This window comes from Macaca thibetana, chromosome 1 (assembly GCF_024542745.1).
Source record: "Macaca thibetana thibetana isolate TM-01 chromosome 1, ASM2454274v1, whole genome shotgun sequence".
Taxonomy (NCBI): Eukaryota; Metazoa; Chordata; class Mammalia; order Primates; family Cercopithecidae; genus Macaca; species Macaca thibetana.
This window is the reverse complement of record NC_065578.1, coordinates 21,289,528-21,315,321: the sequence shown is the minus strand read 5'-3', so window position 1 is coordinate 21,315,321 and position 25,794 is coordinate 21,289,528. Positions and strand designations below refer to the sequence as shown.

Below are 25,794 nucleotides of genomic sequence, written 5' to 3'. Positions count from 1 at the left end.
GAAATTTAGTTCATGCTGAAGATGTGAAGTAAAGATAAACTTTATAATTAAACGTTGGGGATAACTGGGTAATAATTTGAAAAAGAAGTTTTATCTATAGATCACATCTTATGCTAGGATAAACTATAAAAAGATCAAAGACTTAAAGATAAGAAAGTGTAGACATTAAAGTACTACGAAAAAATGGGCAATTTCTTTATAACCCTGAGGGGGCAAAGACCTAATTGACTGAAATTCCCAAAACCATAGAAGAAAAGACTGATAAATTCAATCACATTTTATAAAATCCATAAATAAAGTCTAAACACAAATAACAACCTGGGAAAATACATTTGAAACTCATCTTACAGACAAAGGATTCATTTTCCTAATATATGAAGAGCTTCTAGAAATTCACAAGAACAAGACCAAAAATCTTCAAAATCTTAGAAAAATGAGCAGAGACACGAAGAAGTAGTTCATACACACGAAAGGCACAAAAATGACTTATAAATACTCAAAAAGTTGCCCGATTAATTCATAGTATTATTAATGCAAATGAAAACTATCCTGAAATATCTTTTCTTCATCTATGCATTGGGAAAAATTCTGGAAGTTTGGCAATGTGATGGTAAACAGGCATTCCCATCCATTGCTGGTTGAAATGGAACTCCAATCTACAATCCCTATGCAGATTAATAATACCAACATTTTAAAATGCATTTTCCCAGTGACCCAATAATTGCACTTCTGGGATTTTATACATGCCTGTGTGTGTACAAAATAATGTATATACAAAGTTATTCACTGAAATGATTCCTGAAATAGGAGAAAAGTAAAATTCAAACAAAAAAAAAACTAGCTTAAATACATTGTGATGCATCCATATAATGGTATATTACGCAGTTTAATTAATTAATTTATTTTTTTTTTGAGACAGAGTCTCACTCTGTCACCCAGGCTGTATTATGTAGTTTTAAATAAGTGAAGAAGCTCTAAACATCTTTATAGGAAATAACTTCAATACATAGAATCACTCCATATCTGTGGGGGGTTGGTTCTAGGACTACCCCCCTCACCCCTGCATATCAAAATCCATGGATGCTCAAGTCCCTGATATCTATAATGGCTTAATATTTGCATATAACCTACACACATCCTCCTGTATATTTTAAGTCATCTCTAGATTACTTATACTACCTCATACAATGTAAATGCTGGGTGAATGGTTGTTATAATGTATTTTTAGCTGTCTTATTTTCTACGATTGTATTGTTCTTTTGTATTTTTTCCCCAAATATTTTCGATCCGAGGTTGGTTGAATCCATAGATGTGGAACCCAAGGATACAGAAGGCTGACTGCATGGTTAACTTTACAAAGATATAGAACAGGGATCAACAAACCTTTTCTGTAAAGGGCTAGATAGTACCTATTTTCAACTTTGCCTGCTATATAATCTCTGTTGCAACTACGTGACTTGCTTTTCCATTGTAGCATGAAAGCACTTAGACAATACATTCAACAAATGAATGTGGTCAGAAATGGCTCTGGATTGTCTTGCTGGAAGTAGTTTGTCAAACTGCTGCACTTAAATTACAGTTGCTATTTTTGTGCTAATGGTGGTGATGGGGGGGGGCAGATATGAGAATATACATTTGTATTTGTTTAAAAACATTGGAACAATATATAAGAAAAATGGAGTATGTATCAGTCAGGAGACAGAAACCAGGGAAATCTGAACAAGGGAATCTGAATAGAGACCTCGAAAGCAACACTTTCCAACAGGACTTTCTGCAATGAAGGACATGTTCTATAACTTCACTATCCAATGTACCTATATGGTTATGAAACACTTGAAATGGAGCTAGTGCAACTAAGAAACTGAATTTTTAATTTTACTGAACGTTAACTTATATTTAAATAGAAGTGACACATTTGGCAAGTGGCCGCCAGGTTAGATAGAGCAGCTCTAAAGAACGCAGACAGAGCAGATATTGGGAGTAGCTGCTGTCTCTAAGGCTGAGTGTACCCGAGGAAGGGACAAGGTTAGCAGAGTCCCTTCCCCAACCCACCCCAAGGTTGAGATGCAGACCTCATTGGGGAGTGTGTGGCTATAGCCCACAGGATGCTGGAGGGTGTATATCACTATATTTCCTACACTCGTTTTGCAGAGAAGCCATCCATTGGTAGCTGCACTATACAAGCCAGAAGAAAAGCACCCAGAACCTTGAAGAGAAGCCCTTCCTCTTGCAGTTTCCCTCAGTACCCTCTACATAAAGTCTAGCATTTTGCCATCTGCAAAATGGGAGAAGTGTTTAGAGTCTAGCCCCAGAGTCACAAAGCAGCATAAAGAAGAGTGAATTTACTCCAGAACTATGCAATCGTAAATGTCTGTTAATATTTTTTTTTTGAGCTGAAAAGCAAGAAATTGAAAACTGGCACAGAGCAGATGGCAACCAGGTGGGAGCAAAACTTTTCATTGTATACCATTTCATATTATTTTGAGTTTGAATCATGTAAATATAATACTTACCCAAAAATTAAAAATAAGAAGATAAAAATATACACCATTAAATATAAATTTTAAAAAACCTAAGACAACAAAGCATCCATACAAAGAAAAAGGGCCACATTTATCAGTAAAATATCTGTGTTTTTTTTTTGAGATGGAGTTTTGCTCTTGTTGCCCAGGCTGGAATGCAGTGGCACGATCTCGGCTCACTGCAACCTCTGCCTCCCAGGTTGAAGCGATTCTCCTTACTCAGCCTCCCGAGTAGCTGGGCTTACAGGTGCCTGCCACCATGCCCAGCTAGTGTTTGTACTTTTAGTAGAGGGGTTTCACCATATTGGTGAGGCTGGTTTCGAACTCCTGACCTTAGGTGATCCACCCGCCTTGGCCTCCCAAAGTGCGGGGATTACCGATATGGGCCACCACACCCGGTAAAAGATATTTACACTGAGGACATATAACAATTATTATATATACACACACTATATATACAATATATAGTATATATACAATATATATACTATATACTGTACATAGTCAATATATAGTATATATTCTATATGTATACTATATGTAAATGCTTCTAATAACTTAGAAATACATATGTTAATCTACTGATAGACTTTACAATCTACTGAAAGACTTTACTGTAAGTCTTTACAAGGCAAAGCAGGTGAATTTACAAGGGCAGTTGGAGATATAAACATAACCCTCTCAGAAACTGATAAAGAAGAGAGAACAAAAGCAAGGATATAGAACATTTGAACAATTAATGAGCTTAAGCTAATATTTATATAACTTCATCCACAAACCCGGAATACAAATTATTCTCAAAATCATATGTAACATGTACAAATGAATTATATGCTAAGCTACAAAAGAATTATTAATAAATTACTAAGAATTGGCAACATATTGGCTAGTTATCTAAATCAAATGCAATAAAAGTGGGAACTAATAACAAAAAAGCTCATATATCTGAAAACTAAAAACTATATCTCTAAATAACCCATGGGGTAAGGACAATATATAATAAGAAAAACTGGCTGAGCGTGGTAGCTCATAGCCCAGGTGAGCCACCCACGGAGGCTGGGATGGGAGAATTGCTTCAGCCTAAGAGTTCAAGACCAGCCTGGGTAACATAGTGAGACACCGTTTATACAAAAAATACAAAAAAAATTAGTCGGGTGTGGTGGCATGCACCTGTAGCTCCAGCCACATGGGAGGCCGAGGTGTGAGGATTGACTAAGCCAGGGAGGTTGAGGCTGCAATGAGCTGTGATTGCTGCAGCCTTGGCCTCCCAGGCTCAAGCAATCCTCCTACCTCAGCCTCTTGTGTAGCTGTAACTACAGGTGTGTGCCACCACACCCAGCTAAGTTTTAAAATTTTTTTGTAAAGACAGGGTCTTGCTATGTTGCCTTAGCTGGTCTCCAACTCCTGAACCCAAGTGACCTGCCCCCTCAGCCTCCCAAAGTGCTGGTATTACAGGTGTGAGCTACCACACCTGGCCTAAACCTTGACATTGTAACCAGATATGGACAGTATGAGACAAAATTATTATAGGCCAGTTTTACTTATAATTACAGATGCAAAATTCCCAACTCAAAAAACCAAAGTAGCATTTATTTTAGGAATGTACAGATGATTTAGAGTCAGATAAATCTATTGAGGTGTTTCAGGTTAAAAAAAAATTACAATATTTTAATAGATACAAGAAAACACTTATTAGTGATTATAGTAGCTTTCTTAAACAAAAGATACTTAGATAAAAGTACTTTATCAAAAACTTACAGCAGACATCATACTTTTTTTTTTTGAGACGGAGTTTCACTCTTGTTGCCCAGGCTAGAGCGCAATGGCACAATCTCAGCTCACCGCAACCTCCACCTCCCAGGGTTCAAGCGATTCTGCTGCCTCAGCTTTCCGAGTAGCTGGGATTACAGGCATGAACCATCACACCTGGCTAATTTTTTGCATTTTTAATAGGGATGGGGTTTCACCATGTTGGTCAGACTGGTCTCGAACTCCCAATCTCAGGAGATCCACCCACCTGGGCCTCCCAAAGTGCTGGGATTATAGACGTGAGCAACCGCGTCTGGCCAGCAAACATCATATTTAATGGGAAAAAAATATAGATTTCCCATGAATATGGAAACCAGCCCAGTATACTTTCCAATACCACTACTGTTTAATGTGGTACTGGGAACCCGGGATATAATAAAGAGTGGCATCACAATTCAGGGAGGAAAAATGAATTACTGAATAATGCTGATGGGAGAATTGGATGATAAGGTGGGGAAGAAAGTCAACCTACTTCCAGCTGGATTAAGGACCTAATGTGAAAAAGCAAAGTTATAAAACTATTAGAAGAAACAAATGTAGGCAAATGCCTTTGTGACTTTGCGATCAGTAAGAATTCCTTAAAGAAGAAAATAGCTGGATTTGACTATTTCAAAATGAAAGACTTTTGCCTGTATCAGTTAGATTTAGGCTTACCAGCAGTCCAGGGCTGGCATCCGGGATGTTTCCCCAACCTCAGCACATGGCTCTGACCTCTCAATCCAATATTCCAACCTACAAGAAGGAAGAAACTGGAAAGAAGAAAGAAGGGAGCTCTTTCTTTTCAAGAATATTGCCTACAAATTTCCCACGTATCTTCTCTTATATCCTATTGGCCAGAACCTAGTCACATGGCAACATCTGCAAGGTGTACTGGGAAATGTAGTCTTTATGCCAGGAAGCCTTGCATCCAGTTACAAATCAGAGTTTGTATTTGTTTTAACTAGGAAATAAAGGGAGGGAAGTTGTTGGAACTCGCTAGTAGCTACGCAACAAAGAAATGCCATAGACGGAGTCCATGCCAATTCGACTGAGAGCATGTATTTTCAATATACATGACTGACAGTAATATCTGAAATGAACAGCAAATCAGAAACAACCAAAAATCGAGGGAGATAACTCTATGTAAAAATGTGGAAAGGATATGAGCAAGCAATTCATAGACGAGGAGACCAGAATGGCTAATAAACAGAAGAGATGTTTCATCTTATTAATAATCAGAGAAATGCAAAATAAAGTGAGAAATGGATGCTACTTTACATCCAATGATAAAATGTAGGATAATATCAAACAGCCACAGATGTGGGGATCTGGGGAAAATGCAACCCTTACGCACTGCGGAGGTGAGCAAAAAAATTTTTTTCACTTTTTAAAAACTATAGATTCAGTGGGTACATGTGCAGGTTAGCTATATGGGTATATTGGGTAATGCTGGGGTTTGGGCTTCTAGTGAACCCATCACCCAGATTGTGAACACAGTATCCTATAGGTCATTTTTCAACCTTTGTGACCCTCCCTCCCTCCCTTCTTGGGAGTAAAAATTCATGCAGCCACTTTGGAGAGCAACTTGGAGGTATTTAGTGATACGGACAAAGTGCATATCACTTTATAATGTAAATCCTGTCCTGTATATAAACCCCAGAGAAATTCTTGCTTAAGTACACAAAGAGATATATTCAGGGATGTTTACTGTAGCATGGTACAGTAAATAATGACACAATTGGAAGTAATTTAGATGTTCTTCAATAAATAATTATTAAATATAATATGTATAAATGATGGAATATAATACAACAGTAAAAAAATTCTACATCTATATTAATCAAGATCAATAGATGTCAAAGAAGCAGAATGAGCCATTAGCCATGTATCACTATATACATTAAACATACACATATAACAATGCCATACGTTGTTTATATAAATGCACATGTATGCATTTAAAATGCAAATACATTTATAAATGTAAATAAAATGGACAGAGAACCTTGGGACAGTGTCTATGAGGCAAGGAGAATGGGACTGGATATAGAAGATAAAAAGAAAAAAGATTAAATTTAAAAATAAAATAGGCCAGGCGCAGTGGCTCACACTTGTAATCCCAGCACTTTGGGAGGCCGAGGCTGGGCGATCATGAGCTCAGGAGTTCGAAAGCCTCCTGGCCAGTATGATGAAACCCATCTCTACTAAAAATACAGAAATTAGCCAGGCATGGTGGCACACGCCTGTAGTCCCAGCTACTTGGGAGGCTGAGGCAGAAGAATTGCTTGAACCTGGGAGGCAGAGGTTGCAGTGAGCCAAGATCACGCCACTGCATTCCAGCTTGAGTGACAGAACGAGAGTCCATGTCAAAAAATGAACTGAAACGAAATGAAATGAAAAAAGTAAGTAATAAACCTGTGGCCAGATTGAAGCTTCTTAAGGGTAGATCTGAGTTTAATTGACCTCAGACTGAATTCATCTCATTCAAGTCACAAAGCACCCAGCTTTACAAATAATGGGGTGCTTGAAAATATTTCAAGAGTGAATGAATGACTACTCCCCAAACTGAGTATCGCTGAGTCTTACGTGCTACAGCACAGGAGTTGTGTAATGATTTATAAGAATATTTTCCTCTTCGGGGCTTCCATCATTTGCCTCCAATGGCTTAATCTCATCAAGCATCGCACATACAATTTCAAGTTATTTCTTGTGAGGCCATTATCATCGCTGGGTGGTGGTGGTTGTCGTTTTTTTTCATTTGGAATTATGTTTCTAAAGCATCTCCTTCCCTGCAGGTTTTGAGCCATCTGCGATAAAGGAGGTACTTAAGATTTCAATAACAACGAAAACAGATTAACTAAAGGTTTGCCTTTCATGTTGAGTATATTTCTGTTCAACTCTCAGGTGCTATGCTACAAAGAATATTTTGTTTCAGTCGATTGAAAATGAGGCCTCGTACCGGATGAAATGCATTGGTTTTCTTTTCAACTGTTTCCAAGTGTGGAAATCTCTTCCCTCAGATATCCACATGGCTTCCTTCATGTCTCCGCTCAAATGTCATCTTTTAGAGAGGCTTTTCACTATTTATAATAGCATATCCATGCCCCCTTTGCCCCTTTACCTTGCTTTATCTTTCTTCATGGCACTTCTTATATGATATTATATGTTTATTCGTTTATTATCTGTCTCCCTACACCGCTGGGCGAGCTGCATGAGACCAGACCTTGTCTACTTTGTTGACCGTTCTATCCCCATGTCGGGAACAGTGCCTGGAACTGAGAACGTGCTCACTAAATATCTTTTCGTTTGTTTGTTTGTTTGTTTGAAACAAAATCCCCCTCTGTTGCCCAGGCTGGAGTGAAGTGGCGCGATCTCGCGATCTCGGTTCACTGCAACCTCTGCCTCCTGAGGTCAAGTGATTCTTCTGCCTCAGCCTCCCGAGTATCTGGGATTACAGGCTTGCACCACCAGGCCCAGCTAATTTTTGTATTTTTAGTAGAGACGGGTTTCATCATATTGGCCAGGCTGGTCCAGATCTCCCGACCTCAGATGATCCTCCCACCTTGGCCTCCCAAAGTGCTGGGATTACAGGCATGAGCCACTGCACCCAGCCCACTAAATATCTATTGACTGCACAAATCATGCATTGTTTGAAGAGTTTTGTGAAAACCTCTTCATTATACACCTATTCAGGTTAGCATCATTCTAAGAAGTAACCCAAAAGACATTTTCCCCTTTCAGTGTTAATTTCCCACCCTGTTTATATATTTAGTCATCTAATATTTATTGAATTTCTGGTATGTGCCAACATTGTACTAGGTGCTGGGGGATTCTGGGACAAATGAGACAAGCCGTGCTTCATAATTTTAGCTTTTGCTGTCAACAACGAGGGTGACCTCACGTTTCTAAAATCAGCACATACTTATTAATAAGTTTTCTCTGTGCCAAACAAGCACAGAGGCAATCTCATTCCATTCATTATCTTTTTCAAACCTCACAGCAATCCTATAAAGTTGCTATTAGAGTGTCTCAAAATGCTTTCCTATAAGCATGCAGTTTATTGGCAATAAATAAAACAACAGGATTATCTCTTAGAATTCAGCCCGTGACTTGTCAAAACTGGATAGAGGCTTCTAGAGAGGAATATAGGGCACTGCCATGTGAACAGGTGCAGGCCCCCTGCAGAGACCCTTCACCCCACTCCACCTGCTCCCCAGGCACATTTGATGCTCTGCACCTCAAACACACCTTTGCCTTCAACTTCACAGATTTGTTTAGTGACGATTTTCTCACTCAAGGCTTTTATCCAGAAGAAATGCAGGTGTGCACAGTCATGAGGGCTTTTATTTCTTTTTCTCTTTTTTTTTTTTTATTTTTTTGAGACGGAGTCTCACTCCATTGCCCAAGCTGGAGTGTAGTGTTGCGATCTCTGCTCACTGCAACCACCACCTCCCGGGTTCAAGTGATTCTTGTGCTTCAGCCTCCCGAGTAGCTGGGATTACAGGTGCCTGCTGCCATGGCTGGCTAATTTTTGTAATTTTTAGAAGAGACAGGGTTTCACAATGTTGGCCAGGCTGGTCTCAAACTCCTGATCTCAGGTGATCCACCCACCTTGGCCTCCTAAAGTGCTGGAATTACAGGTATGAGCCACCGTGCCCTCCCATGAGGGATTTAAAACATATTTGTGTGTGATACCAAATGTGTTTATATACTGTCACCTTTTCCATGACATAGTCAGAATGATTCCTTCATGAGAAAGCATTCTGGAGACACTTTAATACTTTTTGCTCATTTTACTCATTTTAGAGACAAGGAAATGGAAGGTTGGAGAGGTTAAGAAACTTACTCATGGTCAATAAGTGGCCAACAGAGGCTTGGGAGGGCAATAGATCCAGGACTTGGTGACCGGGGGTGGGGCAGGAGTCCAAGATGGTCTCCATAGTTTTGACTTGGACAGCTGGGCTCTTGGGGTCCCATTGACAGTCTGTGGCTGTGATCTGCTTGTAGCCAGAGATGAAACCTGAAGCCCATGAGAATGATGTTGGGATTGCCTGGTGATATGATTTGGTTCTGTGTCCCCACCCAAATCTCACTCTGAATTGCGATAATCCCATCGTGTCAAGGGCGGGTCAAGGTGGAGATAATTGAATCATGGGGGCAGTTTCCCCCATACTGTTCTAGTGATGGTGAGTAAGTCTCACAAGATCTGATGGTTTTATAAAGGGCAGTTCCCCTGCACATGCACTCTTGCCTGCTGCCATGTAAGATGTAACTTGGCTTCTCCTTTGCCTTCCTCCATGATTGTGAGGCCTCCCCAGCCATGTGGAACTGTGAGTGCATTAAATCTCTTTCCTTTATAAATTACCCAGTCTTGGGTATGTCTTTATTGGCAGCATGAGAACAGACTAATATACCTGGGGACTCCAGAAGACATGGACTAAGGGCCCATGACCCCTTTCAATTCACCTCCATCTTTTCCTAGAAAGCAAAGAGTGGGGGAAATGGCTCCCCATCGAAGAATGGGGAAGCACCTGCTGAGGCAGGGGTGGGAGGGGCTACTGGGCATAGATTATATCAATGGTTTCAGCAAGCAGGCATTTCAGACTTTCTGGCATTTGCACAATTGAGGCTCCCTTAGGACCCTGGAAGAAATATCATCCAATAACCAGCAAATGCCCCTGGCCTCCCAGAGATGCAGTACTGCCAGTGACCTTGGTGGTAAGAACCTTCAGAGGAAAATCCAAGCAAGCACAAAGCTGTTTGGACAAAACTCTCCAACCCAGGAGCCATAGCCCCACAGATTTCAAAGGGCACAGCTGCCTTCCTCTCTGGCCTGGTAGCAATTAGAATTCTTCACATCAAGAATACCAAGATGAAACAGGTGGAGATTTGCCAAAGATCTACCTTCAGCCAGCACACCAGCTTGTATTCTAGTGACTTTCAGGGTGCAGAGTGATGCTTCCAAGTCCCATTCCAGGTTCAGTTCTCCAACGGTGAATGAATTCATATCCACAACAGCATAGAGCCCAAACCCAAGCCAGTCTCTAAGACAGAATCTTTCTTTGTGTGCCATTGATTTGAGTCCTGCTTGGCAGTTTTGGTGAGCAGTGGTTTCTTTATGACAAAAGAGCTTCTTTCTCTCAACTGCGTCTTAACCATGGAGGCAGCCATCACACTGGAGGGGGCTTGCTTCCCTGCACAGGTCAAGGGCATCTTGGGGAGCATTTGGTTCACTAGGATAGAACCCTGGTCTCCTTGTCATGGGCCCAGCAGAGGATGCTCTGTCCTTTCTTGTCTGGCCTCTAGGCTTCAGCACATGCTGTTCTTTCAGCCTGGAAGGCCTTTCCTGCCCCTTTCTTCCCTGGCCGACCCTCTTTGTCCTGATGGGCTCAGAGCAATGAGATCACTTCCCCCAGCAGTGTCTCTCCATCATTCCTACTTCTGCCAGCTCTCCGTCTTCTGGCTCCCACAGGCCCTGGGCTCCCTACTCCTGGTGCTAATCATGCTATCTTTTGGTATCTTTTTAAATTTTTTTGAGATGGAGTTTTGCTCTTGTTACTCAGGCTGGAGTGCAATGGTGCAATCTCGGCTCACTGCAACCTCCGTCTCCTAGGTTCAAGTAATTCTTCTGTCTCAGCTTCATGAGTAGCTGGGATTACAGGTGTGCACCACTATGCCCAGCTAATTTTGTGCGTGTGTATGTGTGTGTGTGTGTGTGTGTTTAGTAGAGATGGGGTTTCACCATGTTGGTCAGGCTGGTTTTGAATTCCTGACCTCAAGTGATCCACCTGCCTCCGTCTCCCAAAATGCTGGGATTACAGGTGTGAGTCACTCTGCCCAGCCATCTTTTTTTTTTTGAGACAGAGTCTTGCTCAGTCGCCGAGGCTGGAGTGCAGTGGTGCAATCTCAGTTCACTGCAAGCTCCGCCTCCTAGGTTCAAGCGGTTCTCTAGCCTCAACCTCCCAAGTAGCTGGGATTACAGGCGTGTGCCATCACTCCCAGTTAATTTTTTTTTTTTTTTTTTTTTTTTTTTGTATTTTTAGTCTAGATGGGGTTTCATCATGTTGGCCAGGTTGGTCTTGAACTCCTGACCTCAAGTGATTCTCCTACCTGGGCCTCCCAAAGTGCTGGGATTACAGGTGTGAGCCACCTCACCCAGCCTATCTTTTGGTATCTACTTGCTTTTCTCCCTCTCTCAACAGGGCGGAGACAGGGGCCGTGTGCCAAGCTTCTTTATATCCTGTATGCCTAACACAGTGCTTGGCATGTGGCTAGCCCCCATAATGGTTTGTGGAGGGAGTGAAATAAATGTACAACGTTGTACTGATGCAAAAGAACTGGAGGATTTAAATTCTGCTAGTGACCTTAGAAGTGGTAGGATTCCTTTGTACTGAAAGGCGTGAGACAAATCAGGATAGGAACACCAGGAACCGGGTGCCTGCTGCCATCTGATGCCGATTTCTTTCTCTTCTTTTAAGACGGCATCACAGACATCAGCCTGGAGACCTGGCACTGAGACTCTGCTCAGCCACCCGATTGCTGTGTGGCCCTGAATGAGGCTTCTGGGCGTCAGCATTCTCCTTCATGGAGCGAAGCAGTTGGTCTACAGACATGAGCTAGAATACATAATTTGGGATGCTTACAAGTGCCAGGCACCATTCTAAATATTTTCCATGTATACTTCATTTAATCCTTACAACAACCTTATGACACGGGTGTTGTTATTATCCCCATATTCTTAATAGGGCAACTGAGGCACAGAAAGGTCGATTAACTTGCCCAAAGTCACACAGCTAGTAATGGATGGAGTTGAGGCTTTTACTCAACAACCTGTTTCCAGAGCCCACCTGTTAACCCCAAAGTCTCTTGGTTGGATGATGTATAAGACTCATTCCTGTTTTACAATAGAACCTTTATTATTCTCACATTGAAGATATTTACATCTGATGCCCTCAGAGCCCATTTTTAGCTGACCATCTCCCTGAAAGGCCAGAGGCATTCAGCATTTTTTTTCCTCTGCCCCTTGTGTTGGTTAGAGAGGAAATCAGTGAGGGTGCAGACTGGGGAAATGGGCAGGCCTGGATTGGCATCGCAGCCCCACCACTCACCCACGTGTGAAACACAAGCCAATTCCTTTACCTCTTGGAACTTCAGTTACAATGCCTGTAAAGTGGAGATGGGATCTTCTCCCTCTATGACTGTGAAGATGAAATAATACAGATAGAGTTGCCAGATTTAGCAAATAGAAATACAGGGTGTTCAGTTAACCTTGAATTCCAGATCAAGGAATAACTTTTTAGTGTAAGTATGTCCTATGCAATATTTGAGACACACTCATGCTAGTAAATTATTCCGTGTTGGTCTGTAGTTCCAATGTAACTGGGCATCCTATATTTTATCTGACAGCCTTACAGGCAGAGAAAGCACTTAGTGTGATGCCTGTCCCATTGGAAGGGATCAATACACTTTAGGAAGTTCTCTGCTGAAACCCAACACTTTGATTTCGTGGGACTCAGTTGGGAGGCCTGGACTGTGGGTAAAATCTGCATTCAATCCGGGTGCAGTGGCTCCCAGTACTTGGGAGGCTGAGGTGGGTGGATCCCAAGGTCAAGAGATCGAGACCGTTCTGGCCAACATGGTGAAACTCTGTCTAAAAATACAAAAATTAGCTGGGTGCGGTGGCGCACGCTTGTAGTCCCAGCTACTTGGGAGGCTGAGGCAGGTGCTTGAACCTGGGAAGCGGAGGTTGCAATGAGCCAAGATCTCGCCACTGCACTCCAGCCTGGTGACAGAGCGATACACCGTCTAAAAAAAAATTCTGTATCCACCTGTTTGGACTCACCTGGCTGGGGATAACTGTGAACACCCCTGATTCATCCTGCAACTGTGCATTTGAGTGAACAGGTCTAGGATTTCAGTAGAGGAGTCTTGAAAGGGCCTTTTTGAAGCAGAAGCTGATGTGCCCACTGCCCAGGGGTAGTGTGGAAACTGCAGACAGCCCAGTCAGCAGTGCTCACAGCTAATCACCAGCCTGTCCAGGCTCACTCCAGTCCTTTCCCCATCCAAGGGCGCCATCTCGTGCCAGCATCAGGCTGCCAGCTGTATGTGTGGCTCCAGCAAAGACTGGGACCTGAGGAGGGGCCCAAAGAAGCCTGGATTGCCAGTCCCCTTGCTGGGCTCCCCAGAGCTTCCTTCCCCATTTCCCAGCCGTTGTTCAGCTTCCTCTTTCCCACCCATCTCTGTTTTCTCTTGCTTTCCATCGATGCTCACATCGGCTTACTAAACAGCAACTGTAACACACCAGGGGCTCGGGAAGGCTGCAGGTATGTGAGAAACAGCACCGAACCAGGAATCAGAAACGTTTATGTTGAGACTAGGGAAACTATTTGCCAAGTTTATGCCCTTGGGAGAATCCACGTGACTCCTCTGCAGCCACTTGCTTTGTAAGATTGTGATAATACCCCGCTTTTTGCACGTTTTGAAGGAATTGTGGGGGAAAATTGGTGGTACATGCAAAAGTGCTCTGGACACCCTGAAGTGCCCTAACAACATAAGTAATGTTATAGTTTATGGTTACATAGCATCTCTAATAATGCAGTTTATCATTCATAACAGTCATAACAGTGATACTTCCTGGGCACCTAAGACCCCAGCTCTGACCAATGACCCAGAGACACCAATACCTTCCTCCCTCCACTGTTTGCCTCTAACTTTTAGACCCAGAACCCTACCTCCAGGCCAGCCCTTCTGTGCTGTAGATACTTCCAGCATTTGGGAACCAGAATGGCTCAGGCAGCAGTAAAGGGCTCTGGATCTACCCGCCCTTCCCCAAATTCCTTGGGCCTCAGTTTCCTCATCTCTTTAGTGTGAAGCACCTGCTGGTAACTTTAGCAACCTTTTTTTTTTTTTTTTTTTTTGAGACAAAGTCTCACTCTGTCCCTCAGGCTGGAGTGCAATAGTGAGATCTCGGCTCACTGCAACCTCTGCTTCCCTGGTGCAAGCGATTTTCCTGCCTCAGCTTCTCGAGTACCTGAGATTACAGGCAGCGCCATCATTCCCAGCTAATTTTTGTATTTCTAATAGAGACAGGATTTCATCGTGTTGGCCAGGCTGGAACTTTAGCAATCTCGACATAAATTCTAGTTCATATTTCCTTCAGATGCGGCTGCTATTCCAACTGCTTCCTTTTAGGAAGCAGCGTGGATAAATGGAAATTGCATGGGGTTTGTAACCAGACAGAAGTGACTTTGAATATCGGCTGTCACCAATGTCATCACTATGGAACTCTGGCAGGTGTCTTCACCTCCCTGAGCCAGTTCCTCCCCTCCATGAAACAGCGATAAAAATAGAATCAGTCTCCGTGGTTGGGCTTGGCTGACATTGCTTTGTAAAGTGCCGTGCACGTTTCTGTCACTGCCTAGTTACCAGCTGAATGGAGCTCTTACATATTTCTTCCTCCTCTTTCAGCCACACCATCCATCTATTTATCCATCCATCCGTCCATGTATCCATCCATCCATTCATCCATGTGAAAACATCTGTTAAACTTCTACTGTGGGCCAGATCACAGGGCTAGTTGCTGGGGATGCAGAGATAATTAAGACATGAGTCTTGCTCTAGGAATTTGCAGTCTCATGGGGAGATAGCAATAAAAAGAATCACTTTCATTTACTGAGCATCTATATGCAGCAGACACAGTGCTAGGACTCCACACGTTCTCTCAGTAAATCCCAGGAGACAGGACCCCACAGGCATTGCTCTCAACCAGTGCTCTCGCCTCCCTCCTGGATTGCCTAGTCAGGTAAACCTGCCGCAGACAGGTAGGAAGGGCCATCGTGGGGGTCTGAGAGAGGTCGATGGGGCCTGAAGGAGAGAGTGCTTGGCTCCACGTGAGAAGAACTGGGGAGGTGGGGGCAGTCACAGAGGGCTCGCAGAGGAGGTGTCAGAGAGGGGCGTTCTGGGTGGTTGGGCCAGAGGGCAGAGGCTTAGAGGCACAGAGCAGCAGGGAGCCTCATCTTCAGGGAACACTGGGAGTTTGGGAGGGAGGGTTGGTTTGTGTGGGAGGCAGGATGGGAGCAGATGATGCTGGGGAGGTGGGAGTGAGGGGCCCAGATCATGGGGGACCTCGGTGCCCTGGCTTTGTTGAGCAGTTTGGACTTTGTGCTCTGAACATGTGTTTCAGAGTGAGGTGTGGAGAGGGGCTGATGTAACCACCCCAGCAGGAGTAAGGAGGCTGGAAGGAGGAAACCAGTGATGAAGGATTTGCCATAACCTTGTCCTGGAAGAAGAGCCATGGCCAAAGTAGATGGAGAGGAATGGCCATGCAAGGCAGCTGTGATGGATTCACCTCCATGCAAGACAGCTATGACACAGTTGATAGAAAGTATGAGAACATGGGCCACCCCTCCTTGGATGTGTAAGTATTATAGACATCCTAGATGTAAGTATTATAGACACCCACCAGGACAGGGAATTCCAGAAGAAGAACAGGATTCTGGGGGAAAAGGTGGTAAATTAATTTTGATGTTCAATAAGCTAGTCAGAGTGCTGCATTCCAGGCAGTGGGCTGGGCACCTTAATCCAAACCCAACAGTTTCATACACTCCTTTAACCACTCCCACTTTACAGACGAGGAAACTGAGGTCCAGAGACATTCAGTCTCTTCCCAAGATCACAGAACTCACGAGTGGCAGAGCAAGGATTTGAACCCACATCTGCCTGGCCCCAAGACTGGTGTGAAAAGGAAAATCGCGGAGGGGTTTTCAAGGTTCCCATCCTGAAACTCGAGCCTGGTGATGTTCAGCTGTTAGAGCTGGGCCCTTGGAATCATCCCAGGAAGGTACTGACCACGCCCTTCAACCTGGTCTGCTCTTGGCCCCAGAAAAACCCTCTGGGGTTTCAGCCATTCTCTGAGACTCAGCCTTAGCTAAGCTTATCCTGGGCCAGAGTGGCAGGCTGACCCACAGAGGGGCTATGTGTGTGGCACTGACTCCCCAGTCCCCGGCCAGGCCACACCATCTTGCAGAGCCTCGAATGTGACAGACAAGAGATACAGGTACTAGGGATTAATTTGCCACTTTGGGGTTTGGTGAGAAGAAATGAAGTGAGAGAAGGGGAGGGGAGAAAGGTGCGTGGGAGAGCTTGTGGCCCCTCAGAAGCGAACCAATTAATTAGAGGCACCAAACGAATAGTAATAAAAGCAGTAGCAGGGGCTACCACATTTAGGGGTTGCTTACTATGTACCAGGCCTTTTTAAATTTATGCATTATTTAGTCCTGTGGCATTGAGGATTCAATATCATTTCACAGGGGGGGAAACTGGGGCACAGAGAGGTTAAGTAACCTGCACAAGGTCACACAGCCATCAAGAGTTGGAGAGCCCATTACCATCACTCTTCTGCCTCAGCCCCTCTCACTCTACCTAGTGTGCCTGGCAGCCCTGAAGGCAGAGGAGAAAAATGGGGAGCGGGGAGGTGCAGGGCTGGTGAATCCAACCTCCCCGAACTTCCTGCTGGGCCTGAAGGGGCAGGTAGGGGACCTGAGCTCTGACTGCATTCCACCCTGATTCCTCACGTGACCTTGGATGATCTGTCTCCACCCTGGATTCAATAATCTGTGTGCAGAGAACGTTCATTTAGATGGCGTTTCAGTTTCTTTCCAGATTGGAATGATGTGATTCTAAGAGTCCTGGGTCAGAAGGAGTATTGGAGGTATCAAGGGGCTGGACCGGTGAGGACAGGAGTCTAATGTGCCCCTGATCTCTGTCCCTCTCCTCTGGGCTGCAGCCCTTGTGACATCAAAATGCCCCACCCCCTCCTTCGGCTTCCCTCGCTGCTGCGCAGAGGCCACCGGAGGGCGCTGTCTCCTCACACTTCTGGCTGAGCTCGCCCCCGATGTCTGAACCTCCTCTTGAGGCTGGAGAGAAATTGAGAGGCCTGGAGCCAGTGTCTGGGAGGCCTCTGGACACAGCTGGACCCACTGAGGCCCCATGGAGCCAGTAGGATCTTAGCCTGTGGAAAGAGGTGCCAGAGCAATGACTGGGAGTCGAAGGCCTGGGCTTCAGGGCGAGAGCTTGTGGTGAGCTCTGGACAAATGGCTTTGTCTCTTCCATCCTCAGTTTTTGCATCTATAGACTGTGGAGAGTGATATCCACCTTATGTCACTGTTGTGAGAAGTGCTACAAATGAGAATGCACTTGTGAGTGCTTCAAAGAACTCAGATGTTCTCCATGCCAGAGTGGGATTGATTGATTGATTGATTGATGGATTGATTGATTGATTTTGACAGAGTCTTGCTTTGCTGCCCAGGCTGGAGTGTGCAGTGGTGCAATCTTAGCTCACTGCAACCTCCGCCTCCTGGGTTCAGGCAATTCTCCTGCCTCAGCCTTGCCGAGTAGCTGGGATTACAGGTGCACACCACCACGCCCAGCTAATGTTTGTATTTTTAGTAGTGATGGAGTTTCACCATGTTGGGCCAAGCTGGTCTCAAACTCCTAAACTCAAATGATCTACCTCCCTAGGCCTCAAAAAATGCTGGAATTACAGGCGTGAGCTACCCCCCCCCCCCGCCGCTAATTTTTATATTTTTAGTACAGACAGGGTTTCACCATGTTGACCAGGCTGGTCTCGAACTCCTGACCCCAAATGATCTGCCTGCCTCAGCCTCCCAAAGTGCTGGGATGATGGGCATGAGCCACTGTGCCTGACCCGCCAGAGTAGGTCTCAATGATTATCACCCTTGAAGAATCATCCAGTAACCCAAGGAGAAGATCATTTGGCAAGGGCCCCATATGACCTTCCAACTGGCATAAGTGCTGAACTGCTTCTTACATTCTCACAGCAGCACCACAAGGTATGAATTATTATCATCTCCATTTCACAGCTGGGAAAACCCGGGCTCAGAGAGGCACCATGGCTCCCCCGGGTCACCCAGCCACTGGGTGGCCTTACTGGAATTCAGACCCAGGTCTGTTCGGCTCCGAAGACTTGCTTAAACCACTGGACTGCCCCACACTGGCCATGCCAAGTCAGGAAAGAGTTTGATGTGACCTACTGAAGTCCCTCGGGCTGAAGTTTCAGATGAGTGTCCTTTATTTAGTCCTCGGGAGGTGTGGACCCGTATGTCTTTGGTATGGATACACATTTCAATGGAGTCAGTAACTCCCAGGACTGGTTTTGTCATTTTTTTTTTTCTCCCCTTGGACTTATGTATGATTCTTCCTCCCTGGGAAGCAGAGCTGACCCTGTGACATAGGTGGCTTTACCTGCAACTTGACCTCTTTCTTTTTTTTTTTTTTTTTTTTTTTTTTTTGAGATGGAGTCTCATTCTGTCGCCTAGGCTAGAGTGCAGCGGCTCGGCTCGCTGCAACCTCTACCTCCCGAGTTCAAGTGATTCTCCTGCCTCAGCCTTCCCAGTAGCTGGGATTGCAGGCGCGCACCACCACACCCAGCTAATTTTTGTATTTTTAGTAGAGATGGGGTTTCATCATGTTGGCCAGGCTGGTCTCGAACTCCTGACCTCTCTGAGGTGATCTGGCCCCCTTGGCCCCCTAAAGTGCTAGGATTACAGGCGTGAGCCATGGCGCCCGGCAACCTTCTCATATGAGTGGCAGATGGGTGGAAGAAGCTGGACTTATGTCCATTCACAGGCTCCCCACGCTGGTCAGGGTGCAGGGTATTTGCTCTGGTGGAGGACATACCTCCATGTTAAAATGCCCAGTTGAAGGCTTATAGCTTTTTTCACTTCTTATTTTCTCTCTTGATGAAAGATTGTGCTGTCGGCAGGGTTGTAGCTAAGTCGAAGTGTGGCTTTGTTTTCACAATTTCTGTTCGCTTTCCTCCCACTCTCAGGCAGCTTGAGAAGGGTGGAGGGGTGGGAAGGAGAGTGACAGTGGGTGCTGGAGTCTCCCAGCCTGGGGGGTTCTTGAAGTTCCAGAGTCATGGAATTGTGGCGCTGGAAGCGACCCTCCCAGGGCACAGAGGAGGCAACTGAGGCCCAGGGAGAGGACCAGACCCTCCAAGGTCGCCCAGCTAGTTAGCGACAGGCTGGGACCAGAATCTGCCTTTCTGCTGGTCCCACGCCAACTCATTTGCTAAGTCACCCAAAGCCTGGAGTGTGGTTAGTTTAGAAAACTCAGACAAGGAGCCAGGGGATGGGACAGTGAAGTGGGGACAGGGAGGTGCTGACCTTGTGCTTTGAAAGCGCTAGTGGGGAGTTGCTTGTCTTCATCTGACGTCAGCCCCTGGACAAATAATGGCCACGGAAAGCAAATATTATGAGAGTCCTTGTGTAAACACGGAGCCGGTGTTTCAGTGTCAGAAATGGGCCGAGAACTCCAGGCTGTATCAGACCAGCTCCCCAGCGCTGCCTCTCAGCAAATGCACCTCTCTCTGCTGGGGAAGAAGGACCCTCAACAAAGACGGGGGGCAGAGTCCACCTGAGAGGCCACAGTGGGGCAGAAAGGGAGAAGCTAGGAGGGTTCTGGAAGAACTGGGAAGATGCAGCATACCCAGGGACTGAATTAGTTTAGGGATGCAGGAAAAAAAAAAAAAAAAACGTCAATTACCAGGCACCCATCCTGCATCAGGCCTGACTGAGCCCTTTATAGACATTGTCTCATTTAATTTTCCCAGGAACTCTAAGGGATAGGCATTGTTGTCCCCATTTTGTAGATAAGTGCATTGAGGCTCAGAGAGGTTAAGCAACTTGTCCGCAGTCACACAGGTGGGAAGCAGTGAACAGGGATTTGATCTCGGGTCTGTCTGATTCCACTACCCTGGTGTGTTTTGCAGTCTGGACCAGGGGCCTTTCTTCATCAGAGTCACCAGGAAACCTTGTCAAAGAGGAGATACCCAGGCTTTACACCAGCCTTTGGGAGGGCCTGAGAGTGAGCATCTCCCAGGGAAGAGGAAGGAGGAAAGCTGCTAACACCTGGGAATAATCGCTCAATAGCAGGAGCAGCTAAATTCTTCTTTAAAGGACTAGATAGTAAATATTTTAGACTCTGCAGACCTTTAGTCTCTGTTGCAACTATTTGGCTCTGTTACTGTCATTTGAAAGCAACCACAGACAATACGTACATGGATGAGGGTGGGTGCATTCCAATAAAACTTTATTTGCAAAGTGGCGCACTGGATTTGGCCACTGGTAGTTTACTGCCCCTTGTCTATAGCATGCAAAGTGCCCCCATAGCCTGTCTCTCTGGTTGTTTTCCCAGCAGCCCTGTGAGGAGAGTATGCTTTTCTCCATTCTACAGATGAGGAGATGGAGGCCCAGGGAGGTTAGACATCCAGGGTCCCCCAGAAAGTGCATGTCAGAGCTGGGAGTAGAATTAGACCTCCTGATCCCAGTTCAGTGTGCTGGAAAGTATGAGCCTGGTAAGAAGGTCTGGGCCGGGGAGATTGCTATTCATGAATGAAAGCAGCCACCATTCACTGGGTACTTGCCATGTGCCAGGCTCTGAGTCATGACCTCACATAAGCCGCTACCCAGATGTTGAATGTCATTGTCTCTGTCACATGGGGTGGTCACAGCCTCCCTGGGAGGTAGGAAGGCATCTGCAGCGTGTCAAAACCAGCTTATCTCGGGTGCCCCAATACACCTGACATGTTACAGCTGCACCACGGGAAGGTGAAAGCTGCTGACAAGATGTATTTGCCTTTCCATTCGTGAGAATGTACGCATTCTCTCTCTCTCTCTCTCTCTCTCTCTCTCTCTCTCTCTCTCTCTCCTCTCTCTCTCTCCCTGTGTGTCTCTTTTTCTCTCTCTCTCTCTTTTTCTCTCTCATTCCAAGACACATACACACACCCCAGTCTCAAACAATCATCAAATAGACATGTGGTCAGTTCAGTGACCTCCTTGTCCTAGGTAGAAGAACACAAAATCCAAGGCCTGGAGGTGACTTGTCTGGTTGACATGAGATGTCCCCACTGAGATCAGGAACCGGGAAACTGCCTGGTATGGGGAAAAGAATGCTGGACTTCCAGTTGGTCTGGATTCCACGCCACAGCCTGACCCTGATCGGCGGGTGACTTTAGGTGCCACCCTCCTCATTTCTAAAATGGGTGTCACTTTCCTAATTCACCAGTTGGGTGGGAAGTAGGTTTGTTCATTTGTTCAAACCATTCATTCGTCCATCCGTTCGCTTCCAACTATGTAGTAAGCACCTTCAGTGTGCCAAACACAGCTAGATCATTTGATTTGCAACTCTAAAGATTTAAGATTTGATCCTCCCTACACCTGTTTAAGAGTTAGTACCTAAATGGTAGGTCTTTTGACTCAAGGATGCCTTGTGCTAGAATTTCTCTCTAGGTAAAAAATGTATCTTTCTCCCATGCATAAAGTGGGCTTTGGCAGTCCAGGTGCGATGGCTAATGCCTGTAATCCCAGCTCTTTGGGATGCCGAGATGGGAGGATCACTTGAGTCCAGGAGTTTGAGACCAGCCTAGTCAATATGGAGAGACCCTATCTCTACCAAAAAAAAAAAAATTAGCCAGGCATGGTGGTGCATGGTGTGCATGTCTGTGGTCTCAGCTACATGGTAGGCTGAGGCAGGAGGATTGCTTGAACCCAGGACTTAGAGGCTGCAGTGAGCCGTGTTTGCACCACTGCACTCCAGCCTAGGTAACAGAGCAAGACACTGTCTCAGAACAAACAAACTAAGTAGGCCTTGGCAAGAATGTAGTGCCAGCTCCGCATGCCAGTTTATTCATCCAGTCTTCCATTTATACATTCTGTCTATCCATCCACCCATCCACCTGCCCATCCATTCATCCACCCATCCATTCATTCATCCATCTATCTATCCATCCATCCATCCATCCATCCGTCCGTCCGTCCATCCATTTTTCCACATGAACCCTTGCATCCCTCCATGCAATCATCCATCTATTCTATCCATCCATGTATTTATTAATCACTTCTATGTGCCTAGCTCAACTCTGTCCACTGACTCCAACCCCCAGGAAGGCCCCATGCCCATAGTCACCTTGGGTTTGAGGGCAGAGGTGATGGAAAGCTCAGAGTCTAGGTAGCAATAATTTCCGATTCTCAGAATCCAGGAGCTCTCTGAAATGCCCTCAGGCACTTTGAGAGTAAGCAGAGCCAGAGACAGACTCATTCAGGCTGCACACACATCCCCTGTTTAGATGCAGCCCTTCCTCTTGGTTCTGCTCTAGCCTCTCCCTCTGTAAGAATACCTGAAGCCCCGGCCCTGGCCCTGTGTCAACTAAAAATAATCCTACATGAATGGGTAAACCAACTGTGGCATATCCATGCAACAAAATAGTACACAGCTGTGAAAAGGAATGAGGCACTGACACATGCCTCAATATGGCTGAACCTTGCAAACACTATGCTAAGTGAAAAAAACCAGACACAAAAGACCATGCATTGCATGATTCCATTTGTCAGAACAGGCAAATCCATAGAGACAGAAAGGAGATTAGTGGTTGCCAGGGGCTGAGGGGAGGAAAGAATGAGGGATGATTGCTAAAGGATACAGGATTCTTTTGGAGATGATGAAATGTTCTGGAATTAGTAGTGATGGTTGCACAACGTTGTGAATAAAAATCACGGGATTGTGTACTTTAAAAGGGTGAACTTTATGGAATATAAAATATTTTGGAAAGATTTTAAAGTTATTAAAAACATTAAAAATATAAAAAATAATATTTCTATGTGTTGTTATTATTATTATTATTTGAGACTGGGCATCACTCTGTCACCAAGGCTAGGGTGCAGTGGCGCAATCATGGCTCATTGCAGCCTTGACCTGCTATGCTCAGGTGATCCTCCCGCCTCAGCCTCCTGAGTAGCTGGGACTATAGGACTGCACCACCACGCCCAGCTAGTTTTCTGTATTTTTTGAAGATGAGGCTTCGCCATGTTGCCCAGGTAGGTCTCAAACTCCTGGCTCAAGTGATCCCCCTGCCTCGGCCTCCCAAAGTGCTAGGATTATAGGTGTGGGCCACTGCACCTGGCCTATGTGTTATTAAATATGCACTTCCCAGCCTTCTGGTGACAGAGTGAGGGAAGGTAGCACTCATGCTGTTTCCCAGCAGAGAAACTGGAATCTCAGAGAGGAGGGAGGGCCTGTCAGGCTGGCATTGCTAATTAGTGGCGGAGATGGGACAAGAAGTAGGGCCAGACTCTTGGTCTGGTGCTCTTTCCCTCATGTCAGACTGCCTGATGAGCAGATGGCACTTCCTGAGCCAATCTCCAACTCTGTCTGTATCTGCCACCTTTAGTCCAGGGGCCACTGCAGGCACAGCTCGCACTGGAGGAGGCTGTCATGACAGCTAATGGCTGCCACTTGAGGAGTTATGCTTGGTGCCAGGCACAGGGGCATCAATGAGGGTGGTCTTATTTCATTCTCAAAGACCTCTGTCATGGACCTTGTTAAGAGTGCCAAACCCCTTCTACATGAGCACGCCAGTCTTTCCTGGGGCGTCCTCAGTGAACATAGACTGGTGGGAGGTCATGGTATCCCAACCCTAGAGACCAAAGAAATGGGCAGGAGATAAGCATAGAACCTCAACTGGGCCTTGAACATTGAGCATGCAGAGGCTCAGCGGCCTCTGCAGTCCTGCCCATGACTGTGGCTGTGGCAGCCGGCACCCTGGGCTGCTCCTGCTTGCTCTAGAGTCTACTGCCTTGATTGATGAATCATTATTTGACCTATTCCTCCATCACTCCTTGCATTCCATCTACTTTCTAGGCCTGGTCTTCCAGTTTCCTATAGATTCTGTGAGCTTCTGATATCCTTTCATTAAATTCCCTTTTGCACTCTTCAGAGACAGAGTCAGGTTCTGTTGCTTGCAACCATTCACTCTGACCGATGCATCCCTATGAGATACGAGATACTCTTATTTGGCCCATTTTACAGATGAGAAAGTTGAGGCTCAGGGTCCCCCAGATTATGAGTGACAAAGCAAAGATGTAAACTCAGGTCTGTCTGACTTCCAGAGCCCGATCTCTCAACCTCTACTGAGAAAGAAGAGCCAGCAAACCTTTCCTGTGTGTTTCCTATAAGCCAGACCTTGAGCAAATCCTCTAAGCAAATCTATAAATCCTCTAAGCCAGACCTATAAGCAAATCCTCTCAACAGCTCTATTAAGGAGGAATTGTCCCACTTTTAGAGGTGTGGAAACTGAGGATCAAGGAGACGATGTAACTGATTTATAGGTACCAGAGCTGAGATTAAAACTGAGGTTCACCTGGCTCCAAATCCCCACACTTTTATATAGAGGTAGGAACCAAGACCTGATGGTGGGTTTCCCCTCTTCCCAGTTGGTAGAAGTTCCCATCTCTGCTTTTGGCTACATCAGCACCTCCTGCCAAGTCCTGAGGGGTAGAAACCTGACTCTACCCATTAACACTTGGGTTCAGGGATTCAGCAGCCACTGGGAGGAATCCTGCCCCATAGCCCAGGTCCTCTATAAATCAGGGGCCCAGGAAGCCACAACACTGATAAATATTTATGTTGCCTCTAAGAAAAATATGTCTCACTTGATATATTTTCTTTGTGAAAAGGCAGTAAATGGCAAGGCCCCATTACTTTTCATGAGTCTGCCAGAGCTGTAAAGATGCCCCATCCCAGCTGGGGCTGGGGGCCAGCCTAGTGCCCCCTGAGAACCACCATGTCTGTGTGTCTCAGGCTGCAGCACCAGGTCAGAGGATGGCATTTTGCTTGCCCTCCTGTGAGCTACTGTCAAGACTCTGAGAAGGACCCACTGGGCAAGCTCGGTGGAGGATTTCTGTCCAAAAGGGAACGGGGCTGGGGGAGTGGAAGGAACAGAACCCCAGCCCCGATTCCTCCAACAGCCTCCAAACCAACCCTAGAGCAAATCCCAAGGCCATTCCTAAACCAGCTTCCAGTCAGGCTGGATACACATCAGCACCCACCTCAAACCCTCCTTTCAGCCCTTATCCCGCCTGGACCTGGGCAGCAGCTCCAGCTCTGAACACCATCCCACAGCTGCACCAGCCCCATCCACAGTCCAAACCAGACATCAACTCCATCCCAAGCTAAACTCAACTTCTGCCAACCCCAGGCCTAACCTCAAACCCACTGCAGCTACAGCCCAGTCCTAAAACTCAAACCTAACCCAGGCCCCGAATCCTGCTCTCAGCTCTGCTGTCACCTCAGCCTGAGCTTTCCCCGAAGCCCCAAGGGTAGTCAGTGACATGCTCTGGTCAGGGGCAGAGGGGTCACCAGCTGGCTTTCCTGTGCTCAGTCTGGAAAACCTCCTTTAACGAATTCAGCAAATATTTGCTAACGACCCCATGCATGCCAGGCCCTCTTCTAGGTACCGAGGATGCTTCTGTGAAGATGAACAATGCCTTGTACAGAGAGGAGAGCCCTGCTCCTCTCCGTCTCCCAGCTTTGAGACCTCCCCTCACCCTCCACCCACTCTACTCTCAGCCCTCTCCTCCGGTGGCAGGAGGCTTGGGCTGTGCTCCAGACAGCCACGATCTCACCTGGT

At 45.7% G+C, this 25,794-nt stretch overlaps 1 protein-coding gene across 5 annotated transcripts in view; it reads right to left on the bottom strand.

Moving 5' to 3' along the window:
• Positions 1 to 25,794, bottom strand: part of C1QA (complement C1q A chain) — a 431,051-nt gene that overhangs the window by 206,585 nt on the left and 198,672 nt on the right. Inside the window, exon 1 of one of the 5 annotated variants that reach the window (XM_050792686.1) lies at positions 17,868 to 17,871. The exons of the other annotated variants lie outside the window; for them this stretch is intronic. The gene's annotated coding sequence lies outside the window, so the exon portion shown is untranslated. Of the gene's footprint in view, positions 1 to 17,867; positions 17,872 to 25,794 lie in introns of those variants that run through there. 5 annotated transcript variants of the gene reach the window in all.